Source organism: Anolis carolinensis, chromosome 3, assembly GCF_035594765.1.
Source record: "Anolis carolinensis isolate JA03-04 chromosome 3, rAnoCar3.1.pri, whole genome shotgun sequence".
Classification (NCBI taxonomy): Eukaryota; Metazoa; Chordata; class Lepidosauria; order Squamata; family Dactyloidae; genus Anolis; species Anolis carolinensis.
Genome location: NC_085843.1, coordinates 61,201,967 through 61,215,017, shown reverse-complemented (window position 1 = coordinate 61,215,017; position 13,051 = coordinate 61,201,967). Strand labels below are relative to the sequence as shown.

Below are 13,051 nucleotides of genomic sequence, written 5' to 3'. Positions count from 1 at the left end.
GAATTTATTTAATCTGAGATGAACCTGGAGTGGAGCAAGAGCAGGGAGAAACCTGATGCACATTTAGCTGGGGTTAGGTGTCACAGTTGCTTACCTCTTCAGCCATCTCTTGGGCAAAACATTTGAACCTCAAGAACTGCTCCCTTGCCAGCCATCTTCTGGAAGGCAAACTCAGGTCACTCCCCTCCCTCCAGATTCCAGAGAAAACCCTCCCCATCCTATCATATAATTATAGAGTTGGAAGAGATGACAAAGTCCATCCAGTCCAATCCCTTGCCATCAAAAAGTCCATCAAAACACTCTTAAAAGATGGGCATTCAATCTCTGCTTAAAAACCATTGGGAGAAGGAGATTACATTGCACTCCAGGGCAGCATATTAAACAGTCAAACATCTTTCACCATTATCCAAGAGTGGCTGGGAGATTCTATGACCTGCTATCTCCAAAGACAGGTGACTAAATTGCTCAGCATCTCCAACTTAATAACCTCTGGAAAAGATAAAATTTCTCGTCACAGTGAATGATGGCAATTCATCTTCTGTGTATGCCACTTCCTGTTAGGAAGTAGGTACCTTTCACAGTCAGTCAGCTTCAGTACCACCATTATCAATCCAACTCTAGACAATTCACACCCTCTAAAGTTGGTTTTCCAGAAATCTGCATTTCTTGATGGGTCAGCCTCAAGTGCAGGCTCTTTTCCCATCACTCAGATCCAATGATTTAAACAGGAAATTCCAGAGTCATACCCTTTACCAAGCAAGTGTCAAGGTGTACACCAAAACTCTCATGTTTCCTTTCACTAGTGAAATCCTATTTACAGACACATTCATAGCCAATTGTTTAAGTCCTTTACAAACAGTATGGGATATGCAAAAATCCTCAGGTAAAGGTGAGAAAGGAGCCCCCAGGGGTGCAGCTGAGCTGCTGAACTTGCTGACTGAAAGGTTGGTGGTTCAAATCCAGAGAGTGGGGTGAGCTCCCACTGTTAGCCTCAGCTTCTGCCAACCTAGCAGTTTGAAAACATGCAGATGTGAGTAGATTAATAGGTACTGACCTCTTTGATCTTTGGGGGAGACCCTACTTCAGCCTCCGCCTCAAGCGCGGCTTGTGGGGACGAGAAGGCCTTCTCCGTGGTGGCCCCCCGGCTGTGGAACTCGCTCCCCAGGGAGATTAGGCAAACACCCACCCTCTTAGTCTTTATGAAAAGCTTAAAAACCTGGCTTTTCCAGCAGGCTTTTGGAGAGTGAATACTCTCCCCATGTCAGGTTACTGTTCCAGTGACCATTACTATATTTGATACACTTTATTTTATCTCAACAGTTAGAAACAATTTTAACGTCTACCTCATCCCAAGTTTCCTATCAATTGCAGCACTTTGGCTTCCTACTTCATTCTCTTGTATACATTACACACTCCGTGCACTTTGGCCCAGTTCGTTTTTATAATCTTCGCTCAGTTTTTTAGATTATGTTAAGTTAATATTACCTTTTTTAATGTTTAATGTGCATAATTGTATTTTTGTGATGTGTTTTTGTTGTTCTGATTATTGTAATTACCTGGGCTTGGCCCCATGTAAGCCGCCCCGAGTCCCCTTCGGGAGATGGAGGCGGGGTATAAAAATAAAGTTATTAAAGTTATTATTACTGTTCCAGCAGAAAGGTAACCGTGCTCCATACTGTCATGCCAGCCACATGACCTTGGAAGTGTCTACAGACAATGCCGGCTCTTCGGCTTAGAAATTGAATGCTGGAATTTACAGTTTATGGAGAGGTATTTAGAATACTCAATCAGAAAATTCTAGGCTTTTAGAAAAATATAGAATTCCACAGAACATGAGCAAAGGGTCTTATAATGAAATAATTGTCCTCTAATTATGTAGTCTAAATGGGTGTCTTATACTTGGCTGTATTAAAATGTAAGATTGATCCAGGTGGTGGTAATATCTGAATTATTTTTCTTTGATTTCATGGATATTTTAGCTTTTATATAGATTTTCTATAGTACTGTGAGCCTATGTGTTTAATACAAGGCAAGCAGTGTATATGTGGTATTGATTAAACTGGAAATGAATCATGTGAAATGTCCTCTTGCAAGTCCACTTAAAAATGATATCAACCACAGGTTTTGTGTTTATTCTTTAAAAGATATTGAATTGAACAGATGCCATGAGATAGCTACTTACAAGTTTGTGAAAATAACAGACCATACTAGCAGATTTGGACAGCTGTAAACAAAAAAGTATCTTTTCTAAACTCTGACTGAAGTTATGAGGAATATTTTCTCCAGCCTTATCTCATGGTTTTATAAAATAAAACACTGATCTGAGTTTAGAAATTCATCGGGCCTAGCTATTCATCATCTGGGAAGCTTAGGGAAATGTTCATCTTTTGCAAAGGGAACAGATATCCCTGGCTGCTAATCTGAGAACAATGACTGTGAATTAATACAGGCTTGATGAAGGACACAGCTTTGTTTCTTGGGAGCTGTGTGCCTAGCTTTGTTGGATCTAGTGAGCAACAGCTGCCAGCACACTAAGACCTAGCGGCAATAGAATCACATTTTTTCCCTCTGATAGAACAGAACAAGGCAATATCAAGCACATCCACTTCAAGTGTAGCTGTTGAGGTTTCAATGCAATTCTTATTCCAAACACCTGAATTTCATACAGAGTTTATTCTACAGCACCTGTCCCACTCTTCCCCCCAGTATAATATGATTTGGATAGCCAAGACTGTTCTAAACATGGTAATCCTTGATGGAGGAACCTGACAGAGAGGCTCATGGCTGGAAGCCATTGATAAATGCAGCCAGTTTATTCAGATGGATTTTAAAAGTAACTAAGAACTACTTATTCCAAATGTTGAAAATAGACTTTTATCCCTTTGTGTCTGAAGCATTTTCTCCCCTGTGCCAGCTTATGAATCAGAGAGTTTGAGCACAACAAGAAAACAATACAAAGGGGAAAGAAAACCTGAAATACACAACATACCCTTCCCATGGGTGCAGTGTCATACTCTCACATTACTTCATGTGCCTAGGAAGCATAGTTACTAGAAAAAAGACAGCATGTTATGTTTTCCAACACTTTCATTTACAGAATCTGTCTGCTTCACAGAGGACATCAATCTCCCAGAGTTTTCCTCAACATAAATGGAAGGGGGTTAGTGATGGAACATGCATAACATCTGCATCACTTCCAAGAAATGTGCATAATTAGCGTTTCAGCATCTTAAATATGGCATGGAAATAATGTGATCTCTATTATTATGGTTTTTAACCACATGGAGCCTCCAGTAGTGCAGCAAATTAAACTGCTGAGTTGCTGAATTTGCTGACAGAAAGTCTGGCAATTCAAATCCGGGGAGTGGGGTGAGCTTCTGCTGTTAGCCCCAGCTTCTGCCAACCTAGCAATTTGAAAACATGCAAATGTGAGTAGATCATTAGGTACCACTCCAGTAAGAAGATAACGGTGCTCCATGCAGTCATGCCAGCCACATGACATTGGAGATGTCTATGGACAATGCTGGCTCTTCGTCTTAGAAATGGAGATGAGCACCAACCTTCAGAGTTGGACACGACTAGACTTAACATCAGGGGAAAACCTTTACCTTTACCTAAGCACATTAGAATTATTTTTCTTGAACCTAGTTTTACACAGGGATATCAGGTTTCTAAAAATGAACAATGCTGACTTTCACATGCCAAATGCTTTACTGGGAGCATAAATGTGATTTTTAGTAACCACAACCTATACTACACTGATCTATTTTTAAGCTCATCAGATACATGATTCAGAATAGTAAATAGGCTATGTCAGACCCATGCACTGCTATATTAAAGTTATCGGAATTTCACAAAAATTGAGTAGTCTACAAAAAAATCCCAACTACTTTTAAAGTGGGACACAGTATATGTATAATATGCCTTAGAAAAATGGATCAATAAAATTGAATGAATATTACTAGTATTTGCTACAATTATCTTAAAAAAAAGATCAATATGAAAAATGCTAGTGTTTCTTCTTGTTCATTAAAATCACCTGATACCATACTTAGCAAGAGAATCAAAACTTTACTACTGGTTTAATCCATTGCGCCACCAGGGGCTCCGTAGATCCATATGACATGAATAGAAGAAGCTTATGAATGGGAGGGGCTGTAAAATTAATAATAGTAGTAGTAGTAGTAGTAGTAATTTATATATATCTTGCATCTATCTCCTTGAGGGGACTCAGGGCAGTTTCCAAAAAAAGAATGGCAAACATCCAAAGTTGTAATGTCAAAAGTCAGAGGCCAATAAGAGAGCAAAAACAGAGTTTATTAAAGCAAATGTACAAAAATAGCTCAACAAACACAAAAAGGCTTTAAACACTTAACTTTCAGTTAATGAATGAGCAAGAAAAAACCCCAAAAACAAAAACTGGCAAATAATCCGGATTAATCAGAGTTATAATCCGGATTAAATTTAGAGTCCTAGAACTTGACTCAAGAGTGCACAATGGGCTGAAAAACGAGGGAAAAAACTAAGACAAGCAGTATTGAAGCCCACAAACCCTTCCCAAAACTTAAACGTTCAAAAGGAGTTCAAAACCAAACAAACGCCCAAACTGGCCTAAAGGACTCTCAGTTAAGAGCAAACAAGCCAGCGGAACAGCGAGACGCTGGCAAGCCCACAGCAACCGCTGCAGGAACACACACCAAACCAGGAGTTAAAGGAGTGGAGCAGGAAAGCGTCGTCAAGTTGGTCTGAAGTCGGGATAAGCCAGCAGCACCAAGCCATTGTAGAAGCAAACGCCAAGCCAGGAGTTAAAGGGGCAGAGCGAGAAAGCATCGTCAAACTGGTCCGGAGTCGGGATGAGCAGTCAGCCAGCCACAGAGTAGAGAACGATGCCAAACCACGGTTTGAGAGCAAAGAGCAAAGCCGAGTCAAGTTCCAGTCCAAGGTCCGAGAGGTTGAAGTCATCCAAGAAGGTCACAACACGGAATGGCACAGAGAGCCAAAGCAACAAGGGCGAACAGCAACTAATACAAAATAGTAATAACAGTGCAGTCCAGGAAAACCCACACAATTCCAGCCCTCCATTGCAGAATAACCCAGATTAAACTTACATCCATTACAAAGTCCCAGTCCAGTCTTCAGTAACACACACAGGAAACCCAATGGCGCCCAGCAACACCTTGCCACACGCAAGGTATAATGGCCAAACAACCCCAATATATCCAGGTCTCCCTGGGCTTCCAAACTATCCACGCCCAAAGAGCAGGTGTCTCAACTTCTTAATCTGAATCAGAACTCCACACAGCCAATGCCCTTGGGTCAGGCGTTCCTAATTCCTCATCAGAGTCCCAATCATCCTGCCCATGCCCAACTCTATCCACACCTGTGGACCCCCTCTCACTCCTCCAAGCAAACCAAGTGGGATCTGCTTCTGAAGACACCCAAGCTTCCCCAGCATCAGCAGTATCCATGGGCCCTGATTCTTCCCCAAGCATCTCTGGTGCCCATGCCCAGTCCGTGCCCAATTCCTCCATTAACACCTGTTCCCCAGCATCCATTTCCACCTCAGGATCCCCACATGAATCCTCCTCAGAAGACTCCCCATCAGTCTCCCTGACCCTTTTCCTAAACAAATCCTCCAACGAGCCCTCCTCGCAAGGGTTTTTCGTTCCTCTCCTGATCCCACCACTATCATTCACAGTCTCCGAAGGTGCATTCACAACATGTAATAAACCAACAAAGACAAATAAATAACCCAACCAAATCCTAGAAATAAATCCACATAAATTAAACCTATACAGTTTTAGGTAATGCAAATACATTACTTGATTCTTTTGTATATTGTTTGTTCCTTTTAATCTCTATAAAATTAACTTTTGGTAATATACTTGACCATACCAAACAATGTAATATGCAGCAATTTATATGTAGATTCCATAGTATTGGAAACCAGAATGAGATGCTAAACCCTGACATACAAAAAAAAGTTCCCACAATGCAATTATAAACTGAACTGGGAAGCATCTACTAGTTCTGCCAGTCAATCTGGCTATATGATGATGACTGGGGAAAATATTAAGGATGATCAAAAATGTTGTGAGATTCACTCCAGGGGATATTCTTAAATCTTTCATCTCTCTTCTTTCCCCTATCATAGGGATTTTTATCCTGCCTGTTTTTTTTATACAACAGTTGTTGGGCCTGTTTTACGGGAGAAGAATGTCAAAGTATGCTCTGCGAGGAATGAAATACTAAGTTAAATGTGGGGGCGTAAAGAAAGCTGATAGCCTTGCTTGGTCTCATTGATACTCAATGCACATTCTACTCAGAATGATCTCAAATAGACTATATGGGAAGGGGAAAGCAGACATAATACATTTCTAGCAGGGCTATGTGAAATTGGGAAACAATCACCTTGCATGGCAGCTCACTTTATTTTTAAAAGTTAGCCAAGGTCACAAGCCTAAGGAAATCTTAATTAAAGTTGCTGGGGAATGCAGAAGCAAAGCTGGCAAAAGGCAGTGAAGAGGGGAAGAATATGTGTGTGTGTGTGTGTGTGTGTGTGTGTGTGTGTGTGTGTGTGTGTGTGTGATGAAGCTGAGACTACTGAGTTTGACACCATCAAATTCAGAATTGGTTTAAAGGAAAAGAAGTCAGTTCATTCTCAAATTGCAAATGCCTGTTCCAGATATATCCTTTTGAGAACAGGTGCCTATACTTTCTAAAATTAAAAGATAGCTCACAGTCTAGCTATAAAGTTCATTTATTCTCAAAATGTAAGTCCCATATAACTATGTCTCATTGGGGATAGCACTGGACCTTTCTGAGGGTGATAGGACTGTGGAAGATGGTGACACCTTGGTTTATGGCTATAGAACATGTAAGGTAAGTATTTTAATCACCCTGAAGATGTTTAATTTTTCTTGAAGAAAATAAAATAAGTATATAGATCTTTCTTTTGGAACACAGAAGAGAAAATGTGAAACATGCATACTACTGAATGAACCACTAGGGCCCTGTCTACACTGCCATGCAATACAATTTGAAATTACATCACCTGCTTAATGTAGACTTGTATAGTGTAGTTCAGTGCAGTTGAACTGCATTATATAATTGTGCGCTGACCATATAATACAGTTCCAAATTGCATTATATGGCACTTTAGATCCAGCTGTAAATTGGCTGGAGTTAACTAACATAAAATACATCTGGATATTGATTTTATGGTATTTTCCTTTTGTAATGACTTCAGGGCTCTTTTCCTAGAACCTTTGTAGCTGTGTAGCCTAATATCTGATAGTCATCTGTGAAAATAGCATCTGTGCTTTTCTTGAGGTAAAGCCACAGTGGAATGAAGATAAAATATAAGTTCTCACAGGTTAAGATTTTTCAATTGTGTAAACCAGTGGTTCTTAACCAGTCAGTCCCCAGACGTTTTGCCCTTCAACTCCCAGAAATTCTAACAGATGGTAAACTGGCTGGGATTTATGTGAGTTGTAGGCCAAAACACCTGGGGATCCACAGGTTGAGAATCACAGGTGTAAACCATCCTGGGGTCATTCTCAGATGTTTATTTCTGTTTCTTAGCCTATTGTGATTGGTTAGTTCAGGTCACTATCATATAGAAAGCAAAAAGTAAGTGCAATATGTGCATTGATCATATGTATTGTGGAGGGTAATAAGAAGCCTCAATGCAGCTATATCTAGGAAGGAAAATCTTGAAGGCACCACAATGTTCAACCCCCATCCCACACTCCAGAAGGAGGCTCAGTCCCCTTCCCAGCAGCTACTACCAAACTAGCAATGCATTCACTCAGTATGCAAAAGGGTCCTTTGCATACTGGTACCTTATGGCCTGTCTATTATTATTAATATTATTACTATTAACTTTATTTATACCCTGCCTTTCTCCCCGTGGGGATGCAAGGCAGCTAACACTCCACACTAAACAAGTTTAAAAGGTGCAATATAAAGTTGAAAAGCAATGAAATAACTGTGAGATAAAAACTGAATTAAAATACAGTAAATATACTAAAATGGCCTTTAAAACTCATTCCCCCCCAATCCCACCAACAACTTCCCCAAAGGCTGCCCTTTATTCTTCCCCAAATGCCTGCTTGCAGAAGAAGGTCTTAACCTGCCTGCGGAAGGCCATCCTAGTCTCTTGGGAGGGAGTTCCATAGTCTGGAAGCAGCCAACAAAAAGGCCCTCTCCCATGTTCCCATCAACACACTTGAGTGGGTGGTGGGACAGAGAGAATGTCCTCCCCAGTAGATTGTAAATGTCTACTGTCTACACCACTCATAAAACCCAAAGCAGTCCAGAAGTTGCTCCTGTCTGTCTTCATGACATCCAGGGACCTCTGGTCCTTAACATGATTAGTAAACCAGGTTGAATTATTCTATTCCTCAGTAAGGAAGGCTGTGGAATGCTTTGACGTTTCATCAAGACACTTGAGTAGCCCTGCACTTTGGGCAGAATGTGGATAGCAGTCTGGCTGTTGACCACATAAGCTGGCACCACCACCACCTTTTCCCTGTGCTCGTCAGGTCCATGTTGCTATCACCACTGCAGATGGCTGCAAAACTCTGGGATAGCCAGCATGACCAGGAGAAGGAGGGGGCAATATTCCACTCCTTCTCCCGGGTCACACAGGCCCTTCTGCTGATATCAGTACCAGGTGCCCACAAAGATATGGAAATCTTGCAGCATTCTGCAGCAGGCAGAATGTTGCAACAAGGAAAGTAAGGAAACAGTCCAGCTGGGCCTAATCAATTCATGAAGACTCTGCCCCACAATGGCTATGGGTTAGGAACAGTGTGTGTAAACACTTCTGAGGTCTTCAGGCCAGTCAGGAGCATTTCTGTTCACTGGCCAGTGTAGACAAGCCCTAACTGAAAGAATGAACTTGGTATCATAACCTTTCAGAGACTACAGGTACACCTGCACAGTATAATTAATGCAACTTGACACCAATTTAGCTGCTATGGAATCCTTGGAATTTTAGATGTACATAATCGTTAACCCTCTCTGCCAAAGTATGTTGGTTATCAAACTCTGTTTGCTGTCCTCTGATTCCACAGAATACCAGCGCTAGTCTTCCGTTTTTTGTGAGCAATTTAGACACAAAAGAAATAACTGTTGTAAAAATTTGGTATGAGAGAGAGATTTTGTTAGCTGACTTGCTTCCTCAGTTACCCAGCTTGATGTAACACGAGACAACTTTAATCCTGGCCTTTAAAAGAGTTTAATAAAATCAATAATATGTCACCTGAGACTGAAAGTGTCCTAGCTATGGTTCTTCTCCTGAAGAATCCTGATGTTTTCCTTTGAATCATGTTCACTCTATCACATTCAACAATTCACAATGGTTTTGTTACTAGAAAGTAAAACATCCATTCTGAACTTGATGTTCCCATAGGTGAAAGTAAACCTACAACATTTTGAAGTGGGTATTTCCATGCAAAGATGTGAGGAATCTCTGGCTCCATCTACACTGCTATGTAATACAATGCTGCATTATATAACAGTGTAGATGGGATCAAAGACTTGAACTGCTTAGTTAAATATTCTCCTCCCACCTTGCTTTGTCTGCTTTACTCTTTAGCTTTACTCTCCTATATGCTGTCCTGATTTGTTTGCTCCCTGCTACATCATTTATTTGTGAACTGAAAGAAAATGGGTAGATGTGATTTCCCATCCTTTTCTTCTCTCCCTCCCCCCTTTCTGTGAAACATTTTATAAAGGTTCTTATGCTGTGTGTCTTGTGCAGTGATGCTCAAATGTGCCTAACAGTTTCTGTTACAAGTATAGAAAAAAATCAGAGAGGAAAGGAAGGAAGGAATACAATTAACATCCTGGTGAATCTAGATTTCCCTTGTCGACACAGAGGCTAAAGATGTGAAACCATGGAAGAAAGTAAGTCTTCCCCCTCCCATTATTATTCCATCACTTTCCAATGTATCATAGAATCATAGAATAGTAGAGTTGGAAGAGACCTCATGGGCCATCTAGTCCAACCCCCCGCTAAGAAGCAGGAAATCGCATTCAAAGCAGCCCCAACAGATGGCCATCCAGCCTCTGCTTAAAAGCTTCCAAAGAAGGAGCCTCCACCACAATCTGGGGGAGTGAGTTCCACTGCCGAACAGCCCTCACAGTGAGGAAGTTCTTCGTGATGTTCAGGTGGAATCTCCTTTCCTGTAGTTTGAAGCCATTGTTCTGTGTCCTAGTCTGCAGGGCAGCAGAAAATAAGCTTGCTCCCTCCTCCCTATGACTTCCCCTCACGTATTTGTACATGGCTATCATGTCTCCTCTCAGCCTTCTCTTCTGCAGGCTAAACATGCCCAGCTCTTTAAGCCTCTCTTCATAGGGCTTGTTCTCCAGACCCTTAATCATTTTAGTCGCCCTCCTCTGGATGCTTTCCAGCTTGTCAACATCTCCCTTCAACTGTGGTGCCCAAAATTGGACACAGTATTCCAGGTGTGGTCTGACCAAGGCAGAATAGAGGGGGAGCATGACTTCCCTGGATCTAGACGCTATTCCCCTATTGATGCAGGCCAAAATCCCATTGGCTTTTTTAGCTGCCGCATCACATTGTAGGCTCATGTTTAACTTGTTGTCCACGAGGACTCCAAGGTCTTTTTCGCACACACTGCTGTCAAGCCAGGCGTCCCCCATTCTGTATCTTTGAATTCCATTTTTTCTGCCGAAGTGAAGTATCTTGCATTTGTCCCTGTTGAACTTCATTTTGTTAGTTTCGGCCCATCTCTCTAGTCTGTCAAGATCGTTTTGAATTCTGCTCCTGTCTTCTGGGGTGTTAGCTATCCCTCCCAGTTTTGTGTCGTCTGCAAACTTGATGAACGTGCCTTCTAACCCTTCGTCTAAGTCGTTAATAAAGATGTTGAACAGAACCGGGCCCAGGACGGAGCCCTGCGGCACTCCACTTGTCACTTCTTTCCATGATGAAGACGATGCATTGGTGAGCACCCTTTGGGTTCGTTTGCTTAGCCAATTACAGATCCACCTAACAGTAGTTTTGTCTAGCCCACATTTTACTAGTTTGTTTGCCAGAAGGTCGTGGGGGACTTTGTCGAAGACCTTACTGAAATCCAGGTACGCTACATCCACAGCATTCCCTGTATCGACCCAACTCGTAACTCTATCGAAAAAAGAGATCAGATTAGTCTGACATGACTTGTTTTTGGTAAATCTGTGTTGACTATTAGCAATGACTGCATTTGTTTCTAAGTGTTTGCAGACCACTTCCTTAATGATCTTTTCCAGAATCTTGCCTGGTATTGATGTGAGGCTGACTGGACGGTAATTGTTTGGGTCGTTCTTTTTTCCCTTCTTGAAGATAGGGACCACATGCGCCCTCCTCCAATCTGCTGGGACGTCTCCTGTTCTCCAAGAACTCTCGAAGATAATTGCCAGTGGTTCTGAAATAACTTCCGCTAGTTCCTTCAATACTCTTGGATGTAGCTGATCTGGCCCTGGGGACCATCTTATATCATGTGGTAGAAAACTAGAACACATGGTAGTGTCAGAGAGGAATTTGAATAACAACGATGTCCACAACAGTTTATATAGAATATTGTCTGCATGCTTTTAAAAAGATAAACCTTAATCACTGCCCTTCTGGCAAATTAATAAATTAGGAAAAGGGAGTTGGACTGGATTGCCCATGAGGTCCATGGCAGGGGGTTGGACTGGATGACCCATGAGGTCTCTTCCAACTCTATGATTCTATGATTACCTGGAGGCTGTTGGGGTCTTTTTAAGCATAAACCCAAGACAGCAGAGTGAATAGTACTGCCACCGGGGTGTTCTTTATGATAGAATACCACTGGCTGTCACCCCACAACTTAGGGTAGCTTCACTGGCTCACTTTTAGCAGTGCTGTTGAAGAAGTATACAAATCTGAACAAGAAATAGAAAAGTTCGAATTTATATAAGTTCACTCCTTAGCTTCCTACATATTGCGGGTATATTGTTCTATCTCCTAATATTGAGTTAACCTTTGGCTGCACAGTTATTATTTATTTATTTATTTATTTATTTATTTATTTATTTGAAGCATTTACATTCCACCCTTCTCACCCCAAAGGGAACTCAGGGCAGAGCACAACATATATATGGCAAACATTCAATAATCAACCATTTCTGCTCTGTTGTAACCCACATGCTTTATTTCATTATTCCAAATGTCTCTTTTAATTCTCTAGTGCTGAGAATTCATTGGTAAATAAGTTTGGTTTTTTTAAATTGTATTTTTCCAAAAGCAATGATATATTGTCATTCTTATAATCCTACACTGTTAGAGGTTTGTAATGCTTTCCTATCAATGTATAATCGTAAAATTTGCCAGTGAGTCATCAGCCTTGCAGTCCTGTATTGATAAAATATGTGAGAAAAGAGATTCCCTCTGACTTAGTAAATCCGACAGCTACTGTGTAATCTGAGACTATCTGGAGATGCCATGTTTGATTTTAAAAGTCAGATATTAATTGTATCTGGAGTAATGCTCATGGAGTCAACAGTTTGTCCTATTAAAACTAAAACATTGGCTTGGCTAGCATCCCATTAGTGTTAAATTTTTACTGAGAACAATCACTTTCACTCATTGAAATATTTATCTTTCACTCTGGAACTTGTTTCAATTCCTCTGCATTACAGTTCACACCTCCCTAATCAATTGTGACTGTTTTTACACTTTTGGTCTTTGCATGTTAGGCCACAATTTCAGTACAGAATTGTATTTACTGTATTTCATGTTAAGATCCATAATCAGTTTAAAACATAATGTTTCAGTTAATGGATCAATAAAACAAGTCAGGAATGTGTAGTAGTAATAATGATTAACATGAGGCTATTGTTGTTTAGACATATCATGAAGCAATATGATTCATTCATAAAGACAATAATGCTTGGCAAAGTAGAAGGCAGTAGGAAAAAGAGGAGAACAGTGTCACAGGTGGATAGACTCAAGGAAGTCACAGCCCTGAGTTTGCAAACCCTGAACAGGTTTGTAGACTTGGAGGCCTCTCATTCATAG

General features: G+C 40.9%; 1 protein-coding gene across 1 annotated transcript in view; it reads right to left on the bottom strand.

Moving 5' to 3' along the window:
* LOC134297423 (probable serine/threonine-protein kinase DDB_G0267686) overlaps nt 1–6,887 on the bottom strand; it is a 335,395-nt gene extending 328,508 nt beyond the window's left edge. The window contains exon 1 of the mRNA XM_062974979.1: nt 5,177–6,887. The gene's annotated coding sequence lies outside the window, so the exon portion shown is untranslated. The remainder of the gene's footprint in view (nt 1–5,176) is intronic.
* Nucleotides 6,888–13,051: the final 6,164 nt, after the last annotated feature.